General features: G+C 35.7%; 1 protein-coding gene and 1 long non-coding RNA gene across 5 annotated transcripts in view; both read right to left on the bottom strand.

The window, feature by feature from the left end:
- Positions 1 to 19,355, bottom strand: part of LOC123267036 (putative mediator of RNA polymerase II transcription subunit 26) — a 188,389-nt gene that overhangs the window by 105,893 nt on the left and 63,141 nt on the right. The window lies entirely within an intron of this gene.
- LOC123267441 overlaps positions 1,440 to 19,355 on the bottom strand; it is a 63,349-nt gene continuing 45,433 nt past the window's right edge. Inside the window, exon 3 of the long non-coding RNA XR_006510037.1 lies at positions 1,440 to 1,528. This is a non-coding gene — a long non-coding RNA (uncharacterized LOC123267441). The remainder of the gene's footprint in view (positions 1,529 to 19,355) is intronic.

Below are 19,355 nucleotides of genomic sequence, written 5' to 3'. Positions count from 1 at the left end.
ACACATACACAAGTAACATACTGATACCTCGCTAAGTCGTTCTATTATCATCGTAATCACGTCACGTGTGTCTGATTCAAACTTTAAACTCTCCAAGAATCTATACTCATAAATCATGGACTCATTATGCTTAAATAATTCTTCGAAATGAAATTCAATTAAAAATTAAAATTATTTTATCGCAGAAAAATAGTATTTATATTATCTTGAATGTCTTTAAATTTATTTAGTCCATTTAATTTAACGTTCTTTGTTCTTTGTTACTCAGGTTTTAAATTAGCTCCGATTAAGCTCACAATCTCTTACAAAAACGTCGTTAAACGACGGCGAACCTTAAGTGACTCAACGCAATGTTTTTATCTCGATTTTCACGAGGACCAATTTGAACCAAACTACCTACTTGTCCTCACCCTCAAACTTATTCTACTACTTTTCCTCATTCTCTCTCTCTCTCTCTCTTTCTCTCTCTATGCTACCTCAACCTCTACTTCTCCACTTTACCTCTGTGCTGGTGCTTTTACTCAGCTTTCTTCAACTCTCCTCGGCACTGTACACTGTATACACTCACTCTTTTATTCTTTAGATTTTTTTATTCCTCTCATTCCTTTTACCGACGATTTATTTAACGGCGCCCTACTACTCTACTCTCCTCTCTATACTTGTGATGAGGAATCCACTGCATTAGTATATATGTGTGGGTGTATGAGTATAAACCCCGAGAAAGAGTGAGTGGAAAGAGAGCGAAAAAACGGGACTTTGTTATGGGTATTACCCGGACGAGTCTCCCGTGTAAAAAGCTCTTTTGGTACTATACCGGTATCTCAGGAGCCGGAGGACCGCTGAGAGGGAATAAGAAAAGCGCACGGCAAATGGAACGCGACACTTATAATCTTCCTAGCGTCGTCGTCGTCGTTGTCAACCCAGGCTACTTCTTCGACCCGTCTGACGTCAATGACGACGGCGACAGCGAGGACTATGAAGAAGATGGAGCTTTAGTAGTAGGTAGTTCTACCGTTCCTTCACTCAACCACTCGTAGTCATCTCCCGTTGACGGAGATAAAAAAAAATTAAACCTTATTTTTTCTACCCTCAGAGCTTTACTTCCATCAAAACCTACCCCTTATCATTTTTACTCTTATTTCCACGTCAAGAGTTTGTTTTCATTAGTTTCATTCCCTCGTAAATGTAATCTCGTTTATTTTACTTCTTTTTTTTATCGTCTGTATTTTATATTTCGCTTTTTTTGACCTCTCTTCAACCGCTGGCTTTAACACACAACACACTACTGCTACTACTACTGGTATCTACTTTATGTATTTATTTGTTATGTTTGTGGTAGAAAAAAAAAGTAACTCGATAAAACGGTCACGTGCGAAAATTACCCCGGGATAAAAGCATCTTACAATTTTCCACCGGCGATTATGTTTTAGATACGTTACCCGTCTGATAAGCGTGACCGCTTTTCCCTGGATTTTACTTGGAATTGAAAGTGATTAATCCGTGCAAGAGCTGAGATGCTGATACATACCTGGAACCAGACAAAAGAACAAATACATTAATTAAATGAATGAACACTTTACAGAATAATAAATAAATATAAACAAAGAAAAATAAAATAAAACGTAAACGATTATTCAATTGTCGAGCACAAATGAAAAAAATGATTATTTGCACAGTCTCTCTTTGTGTTGATGAGAAAAGCACGAGAGGGCGTTGAGAGTTTAAAAAAAAGCTTGTAAAAGAGGTACAAGAGCAGCCAAGGGGTAGAGGGACAAAAACGGCGTATAAAAGCACAATAGCGTTGAGCGTGAAAAATGAAAATTAAAGCGAGAAGTGGAAATAAGAAGGAAAGCTAGCAGCCAAGATTCGGGAATTGCGCTCGCTAACATTTCTTTCTCCGACTCTTCGTCGCCCAATTCACCGCTACCACAATCTCCAACGTCAACCCAACCTCTTTGGGCCTCCACTTCTTTTCCAACAACCACCACTACTCCCATTTACATTTAAACTCCTCAAACCCGAGTTTGGCCCCATCCTCAACTCTATCCGCAACCCATTCCCGGTAAAGTGGAAAATCTTTTTTGTAAGCCGTTGCATGTTTCCGCTTCTCTTGCTCGCTCATTTTAATATTCGAGTAGACTCCGTGGACCTTGGCGGAAAAAGCGCTGAAAGCATTACTAAAAGGAACTTTACTTACTCCTTACCCTTCTTCAATGTACAACCGCTCCTTTCTCAGCTCCTTGTCGTAGAACCAGCACAGCACAACTGCTCTGCTATTTCTAGTGCTAGTGGGTCTACAGCTTCAAGTTTATATACTCACTGACGTGATATTCAACGTAAACTTCCTTCCAATGTACCTATCAACTTTATTACACTAAATTCACTCTTTTAGAGCAATAACAGCAAAAGCACCGGGGAAAAATAGTTCATTTAAAAGGCAATACGTGGAGTATAGATGTATATACACATAAAGTAATCAAAAAGTTAGCATTTAAATATTATTTTATCTTGACTTTAGAGGAACGTTTTATTTAGTTATGTTGGCATGACGTTAAAGTTAAGTTAAGTTAAGTAGCAGTGGTTATATACAAGCAACAGCATACAGTAGTATTCCGACAAATTGAAATGGAAGTAAAAACTGTTTTACTTCTGTCTTATATACACGTTTAGTCGTATTTATTTATTTATTTGTTTTTAAAAACTGACGGAAAACAAATTCCACAGGTGCACTTTAGAGCTGCATAATGCACAAGTAATTAATAACTCGAGAAGTACGCGGGAATGCGGAAACTCTAGTAGCGCAAAAAAAAAGCAAAAAAAATAGTATGAAATATCTATAATAGAGTGAGTTTTAAAAATAGTGAAGAAAAAGTATTTACCGAATAAGGATAAGGATATTATAACAATAACAATAACAAAAATATAATAATGATAAAACAAGAGGATTGAAAATGTTTGAGGAAGCTAAGCAGACGTGACTTTAGGATGGTTCGGAAGCTGCCGCAGATCCGCCTCGAGGGAAATTCCAAGATTCAAAATACAACTTGTTAATTGTTGAATGAAGATGAGTAGAATGAGGAGCTTTTGCTTGAGAAGTACCAGCATCAGCGAGAGAAGTAGTCGGTATTCGAGATTCAACTTGGCTTATCCTGCACTGTTACCTCTACTCCTCGACTTCGACTCGATCTCCATCTCCATCTTCATCGCCATCTCATCGTACTAGTACAGGCGCTGCTCAGCTATTGCTGCCAACTTCCGCCTAACTTTGCTCTTACTCTCTTGAGCGCACGTTGTCGCTCTTTGCCTCAAACCCTGAATATTCAAAGAGATCCCTTCCCTGGAGAGTGGTGTAAGAGGGACCATGATAAATGCCAGCTTCGTTCATTCTACTCCTTCACCATCCTACTTTTACCATCCATCTCCGCTACTGCTGCTAAATTTTTTATTTGCCGCTTTTTAAATTTAAAATAGCATATTTTTCCAACGCCCAGTCGAGGAGTCTCTACTCCTTCACTCGGGACTGCTCCTATGTACACAGCTCATTCATCAGCGAATAAAAACACGCTAATGCGTTAATTCAATAAACGTCTTGCTGAATAGGATTATTAATTTCTCGACTGCTCAAAAAATAATTATAAAAGCAATAGGGGAATTTAAAAATACAGAATAAGGATAATAGACATTGAAAAATTTGCCAGAAGGTTTATCTTGTTTTAATTCGCATCCTATTGTTGTGCGAGATTATCCAACGGATAAAGCTCTATATCAACTCCCTTCTGTCGCTTCCGTACATACCAGAATCGCACCGACACTATCGCTAGCGACTAGCTAACCACACAACCGTATCACTCTTTTTGAGCATCTACACACATAGACATCTTTGGACACACACACAAATCTCAATGCTTAAATATATATATAGACCGTTCAAACGGAACAAAACGAGCGGCAGGTGATTCACTCGGTCGACTTCCGGCGAACCGTTTGGCCGTCCAATTCAGCACATGATGGAACATCACGAAAATGGGATAGGAAGAGAGAAATGTTTTAAATGAAAGAAGAAGAGAGCTGAAGGCTTACTCTTGGCTCTCTCTGACGCTCGGTTGCTCGAAACTTGTATAGATATATATACATCAGCCCGCCGACAAAACTCTCTCACAAACGAGCCAGACCGGGAACTGCACAATTTAATTTCGCTTTTGTACTTTAGTTTGCTGTTCGCACTTGTGCCTTCAAATTAAAGTTTACGCTATATTTAATCCCATGGCTTTTCCTCATGCGCCGGCGATACTTTTTTCCTTTATTTATATTCATTTAACTTTTATTTATTTACCTTTTTTAATTGTTACTAAATTCACTTTGTTGCTCGTTATTATTTATTTTTATATTTTTTTACGGTTGTCGGTATGAAACTCTAATATATTAGTTTGTTAATTAATACCAACTAAAATTAATAAACGGTCGTATGTCTAGATGACGGGATACTTAAAAACCGGATTAAATTTATTAAGAAAACATATTAATCGTTTTAGTTGAGTCGCTTATATATGTATTTAACTTAAATGTAATCCTGCCTTTTTCTCTTGTGTTATGTTGAGATGTTGGTGTTTTTATTGCTGTATGTTGTAAGTGTGTTGTACGTAATATATTTAAACATACGTATACAAAATGAGGCGGATTTAAATACGCGTATCGCAAATATTACGTATCCAATCTGAACAGTTGTTAAAGTTAATCGTGCTGTGTCACGTCGTCGTTATGAACGATAAATCACTCAAGAAGTCATCTTCTTACTCTTATTATTATTATCATCATTCTTCCACTCTGTGTCTCCGTGTTGGTCCTGGTCTCTGCCTTTTAGTCTCTGTCTCAAACTACTTTTACTTATTCTTCATTATCTTGTTTTATTATTCTTACTGTTGAACGCCCGCGTGTACGTACACCGTAACCCATCTTGTTCATTTGCCAGTTGGCAGTTGTTGCCAATGTGTAATAATAATAATAATAATAAAAATATATATGTATTTATATCGCTGGTTGGATGGATGTACACGCATTACATTATATATCGATGTATAAGTGAAGATAAAAAAATGTTTTATAAAAAAAGGACATCGAGATTTAACGTTTAGCTGGAGATATCTCGACGAGAAAAGAAGCTAAGGACTTGACGATGGGTAGGCGTTTATACGACCGGCCGAGCGAACACGCATCTCGTTAAGTTTAAACACACTGAGAATCGAGCATCCACGACCACTACTACATGAATAAGATTATATCTCTCGTACATGCTTGACATTATTATTCTATCTATATATATTTATAAATATATATACAAGCAAAGTCGTCAAATATTTCAAGATATGTCAAATTAATTAACTCTAATTTTTAGTATTTTTTTATTTTAGTCCAACTAAAATAAAACTCGATGTAATGCATGAGTTTTATAAAAATAATACACAAACTGTCAACTCGAGGAAATGATTATTTTATTTATTTCACGTATTAATTCCCAATGGCTCGTCAATTATATTTAAATACTCTCAGCACGTGAATTTTTGAGTTAAACGTCCTCACTTTTATAAATTTCCATTTTAAGTTCAAGGATTAATAAACCGAGTAAAGCTATTAATAAATTTTAAATATAAATTAAACTTTAAATTATTGTTATTACGCTGACAGTTATTTTATTTTTATTAATTCAACTGCAGTTATTTGTGTAATAAAAATTTAAAAAGGCTTTTAATTTAAAAATATCAATACCTCGTTTATTTATAATTCGCATTCAATTATCCATAAATATACTTTATTTTTATATAAATAATTACTGGAAAAAAAAAAAAAAAAATACCAAAAGTTAATTTTTATTTTTATGTAGCTAGATGTTGAAAATATCTTCGTAAAAGCTTTCATTAATTTAAAAGAGAGTTCAAGAGGTTTAGTTTATTTTCCATTCGCGGTATTAAATAAAAATCAGAGGCGGTTGTATTGAGAGAGACAAGAAAGAGGGAATAGAGAGAGAACCCTGAGAAATCGAACGCGCTCTTGGCTAATTAATACAAACGAGCGACTTTGGGTGAGTCCGATAGCCATCTCTGCCGTAGCAGCAGTAGTATATAGTAGTATAAGCAGAAGACTTAAGAGCATAAGCATTACCATGTACATTTTTTTCCCTCACGAGCGGCGAGAGAACTCTGAGCGAGTTGTCCTGGGCGTTTGCTTGAGTTCGTATATCGTAAACGGTGAGGATGTTCTTTCCCGAGATCCTCGCCCGGTTCTTCCCGACTTTCTTGAAGAAAGCGAGCTTCACTCTCAGTACAGATTTAACTTAACTCAACTCAAGTTAACTTAGCTTGACTTGACTCAACTGGCAGCGCCTAATACATTTAACAAGATGTATATGTATACGACCTCTATTCCTCGTTACTCGTTTATTCCTTGCACGACGTGGTAACGTGCCGCTTGCAGATTAATCGAAATTCTTGTTGCCACAAAAGGCTACAGGAGTGATTTTAAATCCTTACTCTCTTTTATTTATTTATTATTTTTTCTTACTTCTTTTCTTCCTTTCGTTATTGCTCGGTTAGGTTTCTCCCCACTCGGCACTCGTAAATGCCTGTCGCGAGCAAAGGTAGGGGCAAAAACATGAACTTGGAATCGAAGTAAATGTAAGGAACGCCGAGGACGATTGCAAATATTTATGAAAAGCTGTTGACAGATGGTCACTTTATATAGGTATGCCGGTCCATATGCAAAAAATTACTCTCGCCAATAAGTTATAAAAATATTTTAAACATGTTATAACCATTTTATTGCCTTACAAAGATATTAAAAGTATAATTATCTTTTTTTTGTAAATTTATTAAATTATTTTTGTTGTTTTGAGTGATAAAAAAAAAAAAGATTTATTGTTCAACAACACACTGATAGAAGGATTTATTTGTATTAAAAAATAATTGTTAATAGTTAACAAATCATTTATTAGAGACCACTTTTTAGTATTAAACAAATATTTCTTAGTATTTGAAATGATTTGTTTGTATTTAATAAATCCGATGTTAATTTATTAAATATTAATAAATTTTTTTAGATACTAAGAAATATTTGTTAAGGACTAAAAAGTGGTCTCTAATAAATGATTTGTTAAATATTAACAAATATTTGTAACTACAAATAAATCCTTCCATCAGTACAGTAAATATATTTAAGCGTAAAATAAATAGTAATTGATATTTACAGATTACAGGGTACATATTTATCAATAACAGTGTGATAAAATGGTTATTAAAAAAAAAAAAGATACACCGGGGAATAATAAAAAGGATGCAATAAAATATTAAATATAAATATTTGTGTGCGATTAAATAAAGATACACGAGTGTGTTTTTGATTTTATTTATTAAATTTAATGTAGGCGGTGGTAGATTTACACACGGTGAATGATCACGTGCGAAAATTTTTCGAGTAAGATAAAGATCTGTACGAGACCCCGATACCATACGATACAAGTAGAGTTGTGAGTAAGAGTAAGAGTTAAAGAGTAATACAGACGCGACGAGAGACAAGCATAATGTCTGGTAAACAAGAGTCAAACACGCAACGCCGTGAATATTCAATTAATTAACACGATATAACTACGATGATTAGCATAACGCTAAGACTGTAATTACCACTACTCTATATATTTTTATTTTTATTTATATACTTATGTAGTGCATTACTTGTATATTATATCTATAGTGGTAGTTATCAGCTGGACTCAGACTATGCAGACCAGTGAGTAATCACATCAACACTTATATGCACTATTAACATTTTATACTATAAGAAGATGTTAACCCTCTATTTATTTTTATTTTAATATTTATTTATAAATATGCATGCACATAATTAGCTGGGTTAATATATCAGATCGGTATCGCCCATTCAAAATTGCTGCAATGTAAGTCTTGTATAATATACGTGTGGAGTGGATGTATAAATACAAAAATACAAGCAAGTCGCAAGTGGCGTAATATCAAGCGGCGAATTTTTTTCTCAAGTACCTCGTTAAATTTTATCATCGTCATCCAATCATCGGAACCCAGCCATTTGAGACAGTATATAGTGCGGTGTAAGTGTATCTTACACGGTACTTATTTTTTTATTATTTTTAATACGACATAATACTTTAACGCACACTTGAGTCAGCCCCGGTTAACTTTAATCGGTAATAAAATTTAAAGCTAGAGCGTAAATTAATTAAAGATAAAAGCGTAAATAATTTCAATATCATCATCATCAAAATAATAATTAATGTCAATATTTATAATGAATTGGGAATAATATTCATCGGAGCATTACACCGGGATATCGATTTTATTATCATCGAGTGTATCGCATGTAATTACGTAGTAAATAGGCGAGTGAACAATAATAAATGGTTTAGGATGATGCTGATCAACCCTGAATAATTCCATGCCCCGAAGCGACTAAACGGACTATATCATCCATAATACCGCCAGCGAAACAAGATTACTATCGATTGTGCGATCTCATCAGGAGTAATATCAATTTCACCACGATCCTGTCTTTAATATAAATTTTTTTTATTAATTTTGTTTTTGTTCAGTTGTATCAGCAAATTTATTGATTTAAGGATCACCGATTTAATTTTATTTCTAAAGTAAACCAAGAAAGCAATTTCAAGTTTTGAGCTTTAGCTTTAGTTTAGATAAATTGTCTAAGTGAGTTAGCTGAAGGAAACAGACAGGCGGAGGATTAGACAGCGGAAGACAACAACCTAAGTAGTTATATGCCCAGGGGGAAGAAGACGAGTTGGCGGATTCAACTCTTGCTACGCTCCTCGGCGACTCGGTACAGATCTGCTCGACCATACCAACTAATGTAGAAATGGAAAGCCCAAGTTAAGGAAAGGAAAGGGAGGGAATACTGGACAGAGGGTGGACGGATCCAATTATACCCTTTACAATGGGATTAGAGTTCTCCGTTTTCTCTACTCTAGACTCTGGACTTTGGCTCGATAGCTGACTGAAAACGTCTAGTTGCATCCCCAGTGGGAAACGTACACCACTTATACGTGAGTTTGTACTAGTACTTATACTCATCCTCACACTGTTAGCAATGTCGGTATTACTCTACACAGTTTCAGTTTTAGTGGGTAATAGTGCTTAGGAAGAACCTCAAGCTATCGTCGTTAGATTCTGGACGGACGAACGAACGGACGGAAGGGTACCTAGGTCGTTGTCTTATCGCAACGACCCCGTCGAGATCCATTACTTCCACGATTCACCGCTGTGATTAGCCAATCCTTTTTTTTTTGTGAGCAGAGGCTAGACCGAAAAAACCCTCGAGGGAGCATAGAAAGTTTTTTCCGAAATTCGACAGTTAAACAGGGATCAAAATAACATTTAATTTGTCTGAAGCTTTAATATTATTTTATATTGATGTATATTTCATATTATATGTTAAAAGTGATTTCTATTTCCACTTGAATTAATGAATGTAAATATGTGGGAATAAATATGTCGACAACGTCAAACAAACGATCAATTTAATAAGTTATTTATTATTAAGCTGCATTATGTAAATTGGCTCGCAAGCAACGACCGCAAAATTGGCGAAAATGTCGATGCAGATTGTGCAGTGAATCATCGTCATAACGATTTATGTTCTCGAAGCGATAGTTCCTCCTTCTTCTCTTCCTTCTCTTTCTCTTTCTCCTTATTCATCTCCATCTACTCTTTCTCCGGGTACAGCAAAGAAGGAAGATATCTGCGAGAATATATATATATATATATATATATATATATATATATATATATATATATATATATATATATATATATATTATTTGGTATCTGGACAAAAGCCAAGGAGCAGGCACAAAGAAAAGAAAATATTAAATATTAAAGAAAAACTTTTGGAACGCAGCTTCTATACAACTTTCATAAATTTCTTTTTTTCCATCACTTAAATCTCCCTTAACGTTAATCGCAGTGACGTTTTAAATACCGATAGCATTGTATCTATAGAGAGGCATGAAATAAGTGCAAGCGGCTCGGTTGAGACGAGACTGAGACCTGTTATTAGAGGTTTAAATGTTTTAACCGTCATGGTTTTTACGATAAGCACCGCGTGGTTTGCAGACAAATATCCACCTTTTGGGCCGACAGCGATTACATCTCGTACTCTTTACTCTTGACTTTGTATTCATTACTGTTACTGTACTTAGCTTAACTTTGTTTCATTCTGACAGTAAATAACGCTGTCTATTTAACTGGATATTATGTATGTGCTTTATTTATCAATTTTTTTATTTTTAACGTTCTGCAAACTCTTAACTCAACGGTATACTTTATATAATACACTTAACTGCATTGATGTAGATGGCTTCCGCCAAACAACGATCCTTGATGATCTGAATGCACGCGGTAATTGCCGATAATCACACCCATCGCCGTTAGCCCGCCAACGTGCCGGGGCTGGTGTGTGCATCGAGTATGGAGTAACTCAGTCAGTGAAGCAGGCCACGGGAGTACAGAAAATAATAATAATAAAAAAAAAAAAACCGATAGCAGGATAGTTTATAAGTATGTACAAGTTAAGTATGAACGAACAAAGTGAAGAGGAAACGAGGATAAAAATAAATAAAATCCAGATAAGAGTAAGAGGGATGAAGAGGAGAACACACGCCTGGCAGATGCACTTTTTTTCTCGATCCCATTACACATTTTCTGGCCGACGGCCGTCCGAATGGAACCCAAGGAATGGAACGCTTGCCTTCAGGCTAATTGTAAAAACTCTGTTTCAAAGAAACCCCACGGCAGCGTCTATAGCCAGAATCACTGACAACCGCGTAATATACTTAATATATTTTATTTTATTTTACTTAACTTTTATTATTTTATCCCCAGGCTTTTCTTTTCCTGCTCCTTAATTTCATCCATTTAATTATTGCACGCCTTGTTAAATAATATTAAATTGTATATGTGTATTTATACAAACAATGGATGAAAAATGATGCCATAAATATTTTGACAAAGTTTATTCAATGGAATTCCATGTGGTTTATTTCTCATTTTACTAATGTAAAGTGTGCGTCTCTGGTTAAAGTGCCTCGTTAAAAGTTCACGGAGTTATATTTAATTGGATTACAGCACGCGAAGGGAAAAATAAAATAAAACAGAGAACTGAAAAAAGTTTAGTTAAAATTAAATATAAAAGAAATCGTAAGGGAAAGAGAAAAGAAAGATATACATTTTTATTTTACCGGACGAACAAAGATCTCATTATATTATATTATATACTTTTGTTTCTATCTGCTGCGACGACAGATAAAGGCAACTATGTAGTCGAGTGAAAGATGCTTAATGAGGCGTGATATGAATAGAGTCGAGGCCCACCAAAGTGAATGTCATAAAAACACAACCCACAGCATGTCCAATGAAAAATAAAGTTTGTAGTGATATAACAAGATTAAGATCAATAAAAAAAAGAATAAAAAGGAAAATGCTGAGTAATAGGGGTCCTGATATAATCGTTAAATCACCGCGTGTTGAATAATCTGGGGCAAAGATTAGCGTCATTTTTCTCGGCTATTAATTACCTTTGAGTAAATAAACATAGGAGAAATAAAATATATGGCACACCTAACCACGGATGAGTATATATTATACTGGTAATATATTGCTCTCGATCTTTCAGCCGATTAGATTATAAACCACGGCGATGAGTTTACCCGGCAGATAAACGCGTCTTTCCTACTACTAAACGTTACCACTAGTGTTAGTGTAGTGTGAATGGCTCTTAAATAAACACGAGGACAGCTCCCGGTGCGTTTTACGCTCAATGATTGCCCGCATAATTGCCGCGACGATTAATATCTAATGACGCAGCAGTAGTAACCACCAGACAGTACCGAATGATACGAGAATTCCACGGGGATCCATTAGACCAATAATGATCCAAGTGGACGATCAAAATAATAATAATAATAATAATAATAATAATAATAACAAACTATCATTACCACCGACATCAATTTAATCGTTATCATCATCATCATTATCATCATCGCGATCGTCTTAGGGATCATTACCTTGAGGAGCAAACATAAATGAAAAAGCAGCTTTAAGTGTTGCAGAAGATGCAATAGCTATTATCGTTTTATGTAGGTATACACAGCGAGGAGAGTAGTTTAACAGCGGAGGCTATAATATAGAACCTGATTACTAAAGGGGCAATTAGTCGGACCGATTAAATGCTCTCGCGAGACAACTCTCTGCAGAGAGCAGCAGGGTTGAAATCCTCGGCTAAACCAGACGTCGATGAGAGCTCAGAACAGCAGGAGTACTCACAGTTCCACTTGGCAATTATATCACTTCGAAGAGGGATGAAGTTATTATGGATGTATAAATGTATGTATGTATTGGAATATAAAGTGATACTGAGAATCGCTTATTCGCTAATTGGGATCTCAACGAGAGCAATAATCTATTATAATTATTTAATTGCTCCACTTAAACTATTAATTTATAGAGCTAAACTCTTAACTTTCTATTTATGATAATTTTAGCGTTGCACGATTTATAGCTGTAAATATTAATGTAATAATTATCTATTTAATGACAAGTTTTTAAATATTTTTTTGTTTGCTCAGGTTATTTAAATAATGCAATAAAATAAAATGTTTTGAGGATTTGAAGCGTAGTTTAATAGGCTGAATAAATTTACAGTGGGCAATAATCTGTGGGAGAGACGACAAGCGACAGCTGAAATCGTGACAAGCACGGGCGTGAGCTCAGATAAAACCTGTTTCTTATAAGGCTTAACCGACCTCGTGTTCGATGAGGTTCCCCATTGCTTTATTGGGCTACCAGTTATTATGATAATACCTACTCGAGGACGCCGAATCGAGCGTTCTGTACGAAAAAAAAAAAAAAAAAAAAAAAAAAGAGAAAAATTATACATATACGCAAAGAAACAAGACTAAACCTGAATCCAATTGTGATACAACGACTTTTGAAACCGGGAGATGAGATTGTCGTCGGTCGATTGTGTCCTATGAAAGGGTTACTTGTAAACGGTGCTCGACCGTACCGGTTTCGTAGGAATAAAAAAAAAAATTTTTTTGAAATTCAAAAATAAAAAATCTGCCTGGAACAGCAGATCAATTTATGTATACATTTAAATGTTTCACAGATAAAATCATAATCTTATTTTGCATCTGAAAAGAGCGATCTCTCTAGTGCTTAACTCAGCAGTGCATTAATCTTGTTCAATGAATCGGGCTCATTAAAGAGAGTCAACACCTCTAGTGAAACCGAATCCCGGCAATTAATTTACAAAACAATTACGAAGATGTTAAACTTTGTGTACCGGGACAGCGATAGTGAAAGGATAATTAATTATTAATGAAACACGAAATGTCCCCTAAATTAGTGAGCAAGTGAGTGAATGTTTGTGAGTTTGTAAATGTGAGTGTGTATTTAATCTAAAAGTTAGGGATGACGACAGAGAATGGAGAGATTATATGATTCTCCCCTGGATGGAGGATGTCTTGAGTAGTCTGACTCGTCTGGCGTTCCTCCTGCTCCCTTTCATCCTAATAGAGCTACGAATGAGATCAGGTAGACCGCCCGCGGACTCTCCACCAGCTTACAATCGCAAATATATCTGGACCCTTATATATAACAGTGTCAGAGAACCCGTTCACTCTCACCGGCAAAAGTTGTCACTATTGGGGGATCTCGAGACACCAGCATCTCATCCTGTCCTTTACCAGACACCACAGTACCAGATATCTTACAGTTGCCATCGATCTCTTCACTTTTCTCTTTCTCGTTCTCCTTCATACTCAGGATCATTCGTCCTTGTTTCTTCTTTTTCAACGTCTGGCGATTCTAGTGGTAGCACTGATGAGTCCGACTCTTGAAGGGCCTGCTGCTTATTATGCAGCAATCGCAGTCAGACGAGTACGTTTTTCCCGTTGGCAATTCACATAAAAGCTCACTCGCTGGTAGGCTGGTTTGGTGGGATATATCAATACAACTCAACACACCAGCAATAAGAATTTAATGCCATTCCAGTCCAGCATCACCGAGATTTTCTGATGCTACTTGCATAGTAGCCTCAAAACATCTACGTCATTGTCATGCAGGAATTGAGGGAATGCTAAATCAATTGTTAGAGCTATGAAACTTTTTATAATTGCACTATACTCACTTCACTACACGTTACAGGTTTTATTACTACTTTTTTTTATTGAATAGGTATTGTGTGCGTGTGAGAATGTGGTCATTCTGGGAATTATTTATTTAAGAGTTTTTATGGATACATCCATGATGTTGAAATGTCACACGTCTGAAGCAACGGAAAAGCTGATGGCCCGACTAGCCAGTTAAATGGTTTTTTTTCTTTATAAACACGACTTTGTACTCACAGTGATAATACTGTTTGAGCTATTACGTTGCAAACCCGGTGCAATATATGTTATTTAAACGTTTAAACGATGATTGCTGTGTTTAGCTCTTGGTGTGTGTAGTTTGAAAGCCGTTTGGAGAAATGTGTGACAGCTATTAAGCAACCTATTGACACCGAGCTGTCGCTGGCGTGCTGTATTGGGGCTACGCTGGTTGTATTCACTCCCGGAGGCGCTTGAGCTGATACTATACTATCAGAGCAAAGTAGTGAAGAGTGAAGAGTAATCACTTGACGAGAGTGCTAACATATGTTCATTCACTGACGTAATGACCCAAATACATCTGATCTGATCCAGGATGCCGTGGAAACCGGAGACGAGTGTCGGGTGTTCTGTAACTTGAAACCCTCTACGCGCGACCTCACTGTTACCTTTTATTTTTTATTCGTATTCAATGCTCTTATCTTTATTATTATGCTGTTCTATTTTGCTCTCTTCAGGGTAGGGATCTTCATTAAACTCTAGAGACACTATTTGTTACACTGAGTGAAATGTTTTTTATATAATTTTTTATTCGTGACCTAAAAAGGTCAGAGGTTTTCAAATTAACTAATTTCAAATTTATAAATTTAAATTGCTAGTTTGTTTTTTATTATTTTGATTTTGTTTTTAGTTAGTTAGTTAATTTTAATTGTTATACGTGTACGAATGGGCAGAAAGAATGAGGCAAATTATTTGCAGGAATGGAAAAAAATAATTGGAGGCGGAGAACGGAAGTGCTTGATTTGGGAATAACCGTGGAACGATGTATTTTGGAGTTTGGACGATGCGATCCTATCGTAAATAAGATAAAGATCGAGTGTATAATATGAAGAAGCCACTGCAGTGGAGGAGAACAAGCTGGGGGTGGAGTTGAGTACGAAAAGTGGGTATAGTAAGAATGAGAATAAGAATAATAATGATAATAAGTGTACAGTTGGGTCGATAGGTGGGAATTGGAGTGTTTAAGTAAAGTCGAAATGTACAGGTGCGAGGATCGAGACAAAGGGAGAGGATTAATTAAGCGACTATCCTCTAGATCTATACCTAGTGAAAGGAAAAAAAAGGTCAGAAGAAAGCCGAAGCCGAAAACCCCTCGAAGATAATAATCTCTCCATCGAAGCAGAAGCATATTGCTTCAGTTGTAATTTCCAATGGAATTCTCATCGCTTAAATTACACAGGAATTGAATTACTTTTAAGTCAATTTAACACAATCAATTATTTAATTGGATTTGTCAGGTGATTTAGAAAGTTTTTTAACAAGTTCATTTGATGTTAATACCCTGACATTGATATATAATTTATATCTCTATACAATGCCAGTAGTTTGCTGAACATGGTTTACTTATTTTTAGTATGTACTTCTATTTCTACATTATTATTATTTATTATATTTAATTTATTATTTCATTTCCAGGTGTAATGACCGATTAATTCGAGAAATCCAGTGTCTTAAATTACCGAGTGAAATCACAAACGCTGAAATAGCATTATTTTTATTGGTTTAACAACGAGACAGCGGCAAATTATGCTGCGGAAATTATATCCCTGTGGTTCATTACATTCTCACTTCATTCTCTCTTGTTTTATGATCGTCGCGTGTCAGACTAATATGACGAGAAGAGACTCTGGTTATATTAGTTTAACTCCGACGAGCCAAACCGAGCTGAGCAACACTAATCAAACTCTGCTATGTCTATGGCTATAACTATTCCTATAACTCTCTCACTACTACAGTGTACAGGGTATTAAATAAAATTTTTTTTTCCGACTATTTTATTCACCTTTTTTCATTCTTTCAAATACAAGAACACAGCCAAACTAGTTAAACTTAATCACGTGCTATAGTAATACTGTTGACTCATTTAAGTTTCACGATTTTCCATGAATAAATTCAATGCTATCCATGTGAAAGTTTTAGAGTATTAGGGGCGATAAGATAATAATGTGAATATCAATAAGAGTTATATATATGTATACAGACATATATTACTACTCCTAACTATTTACCAAAGTAATGATTGTATATCATTGTGAGAATGTGCGGGTGCGCTCCCACTTGGAATGGTTACTAAACAAATTAGTCCTTTTTTTTTTTTTTTTTTTTTTTATATATTCCCCTAGCAAATGAAACCTGTAACTTAAAAGCTATATTTGTCTTTCTTATTGCCTCTGCTTTTTTAGTTCAAATATAAACGACGTAAAAAAGTTTTAATCGATTCAACACACAGAAAACTACTACCGTACTTCTACTTAAAAGTACCTTTTAAATCATTCACATAATTTTAAAAATCAACTAAATATATATTTAGCGTCCATTAAAAAATAATAATATCTTGATAATAATTTAAAAGCAAACTTTCTTTTCCTTTGGACCCTAATTTAAATTTATAAATTTTTTTTTAATTTCTTTATATGTAATGGTAATGATGCAAATGAAATTTTTAACGACAGTTAGAGGTGATTTTACACACGACTCGGGTGAATAAATTTATTCATGCCTACAAAGTGATTAATAAACGTACGTCCATGGTCCACTGATAGTCTCAGTGATAGATAATAGCTGTCACATTATAATAAAAAGGCCGGTGAAAGATAAAAGAAAGTAACCCACAGTGCCACTGAGAAAATCTCTCAAGTTAACACCTACATAGAGTAATATCATATAACTTGTCACGATGGATTTGTGATAGCTCAACAAACGAACCGGCGTGCGATCATATTTATCTATAACCACAATGTTTATCCAGGTGTGTGAAGCGATGATACCCATACTACACGCAGAGCAACGCCTATACACACAACACACAAGAGATACAGATATACAAATACAGGTATCAATCTAAATAGAGTCTACAGTCTACAGTCCGTGATACATTTTGAGGCGATATGTGACACGGAGTAGAGGCTGAATTTAAAAATTCTATCAGCAGAGAAAATATGAGCATAAATAAAATAAAAAGGCAAAGAGACAGATAATTTTAACTCAAGTGTGAAACGAATTTGTCTTGTGACAGGATACCAATACTAGTTCTGACAAAGAAGAATCGATAGTTCTCGAGAGTTTGCCAGTCAAGCAAAACTATTCTGTCGAGAGCAGCAGAGCCTCGCTGGAGATGTATAGAGAAAGAGAAAAAGAAAGAGATAAAGATGGAAATGGTGGGTTATTGGCCTCGGGTGAATGAAACATAGATCGGTGACACGGAGTAACTGATGGAGTTAAATCGCCGTAGGCGTTCGTTCGGATCTATTGGAAGATACAGAATTCAAACCTACGCTATGCATACTTGATCAAATTTTTACATTATACATTATTTTCTCCTCTTCCATCCCACCTAACAATATAACTATTATTTATTGTTGTTATCTTACATAATATCTAATGCTTTGTCGTACAAGAGAGATTTCGTTGTCATTTTGTCCTAATGTTTTTATCTGCCGACAAATCACGACTCACTTTATATACACAAAACATACATACAAACTTTTATTTGAAAACTCTTTCTTTCTTATCTGGTGTAGTATAACTCTCAGTTGTTTGCTTTTTTAGCACAACATCATTGACATGGGCAATCTTTCTCTTCCTGTAAAGCACTGCATTTGAGAACCAGAGAGTTAAAACTCAAACAACTTGAATTGAACTTGTATTTTATTCTATTAAATTTCTATTAAACTTTCCATTGAACTGGACAAATAAAATACTCTCTCAAGTGTTGTGTTGCTGTGTCCCATGCTACTCAGCGGGTGAATGTACGAGGATCCCGGTAGACTCCAAATGTAACGGATTTTCACCGCGGCTAATGACTCACGGGTCTCTTTGGCTCTGGTATGTATAATATAAACTACTAGTATTATGTAGTTGGTGGCTGGTTAGAGTGCAGGAAAGTATCTTTATACCGAACACTGTATAAAGGCGAAAGGAGCTGGTATATAGGCGAGACAGGAATGCGAGCGTGTTTGCCGATCGATCTTTAGTCTGGCCGTGGGATAATCGGGCTCAGTTTCAGGGCAGATACGCCGGAATATAAAACAAAACTAAATATTATCCTATCTAATATAAGGTAATGTAACATAATATATTACGAGTATCACAGCAGACCCTCCACTCGATAGATAATACAGCTAAGGGCAGATTTAAGCAAAGAGGGAGGAGAAGCTTTGCCTGAAATAACCCTCCAACACCCTTTGTACTCGTAAATTTGTTTTTAATTATTTTTTTTCTCTGTCCTGTCGTGTTTATTTAAGCTTTAATTTTTTGTTTCCACTGGGATATTGTGTAATCCGTTCGACGAAGAGGGGAGGAAGGAGAAACAGCGACAATAACGAAAAACGGGAACCGGGAAGGATATAACGAGATCTATAAGCGATGAGTTTGCACAGAGTAAGAGTGTGGAATGAGTGGAGGAATGAGTTTACGAACAAAATAAAGACCGAGAGCCATCTCCGATTTTAGGTAAAAAGAGAGGATAAATAGTATCGAAGGAGAGAATAGGAACAGAACAATATTATCGCGTGATACCATCTGAGATGGCTTCTCTTGCCTCTTGCCGAGCTCTTGGGCATGTCACATCGCGAACGGTGGACAATGAGACTATTGTTGGTGCATAATGGCCGCGAAGCAAGCTCTCGACCTTACGCTACTCTGGTTTGGCCTCTACTCGTGTCTCTCTACTCTTTGCCATTCGTATTCCTATTATTATCATTGTTGTTATTAAGGTTATTGTTATTATAGTTGCTGTTGTTGGATAGCAAGATCCACCACTCCCTTGCTGTCAATGTATAGGTATAGGTAACAATCCTTGAAGGCTCTGTTAACTTGAGCTGTAGCTGTATTAGCTTATTCACTCGTGATATGTTGTGGTATTGCTGTGTGGTATATAGCATCATCAACA

The sequence above is a fragment of the Cotesia glomerata genome, linkage group LG1 (assembly GCF_020080835.1).
Source record: "Cotesia glomerata isolate CgM1 linkage group LG1, MPM_Cglom_v2.3, whole genome shotgun sequence".
NCBI lineage: Eukaryota > Metazoa > Arthropoda > Insecta > Hymenoptera > Braconidae > Cotesia > Cotesia glomerata.
This window is presented reverse-complemented; position numbering and strand designations above follow the sequence as displayed.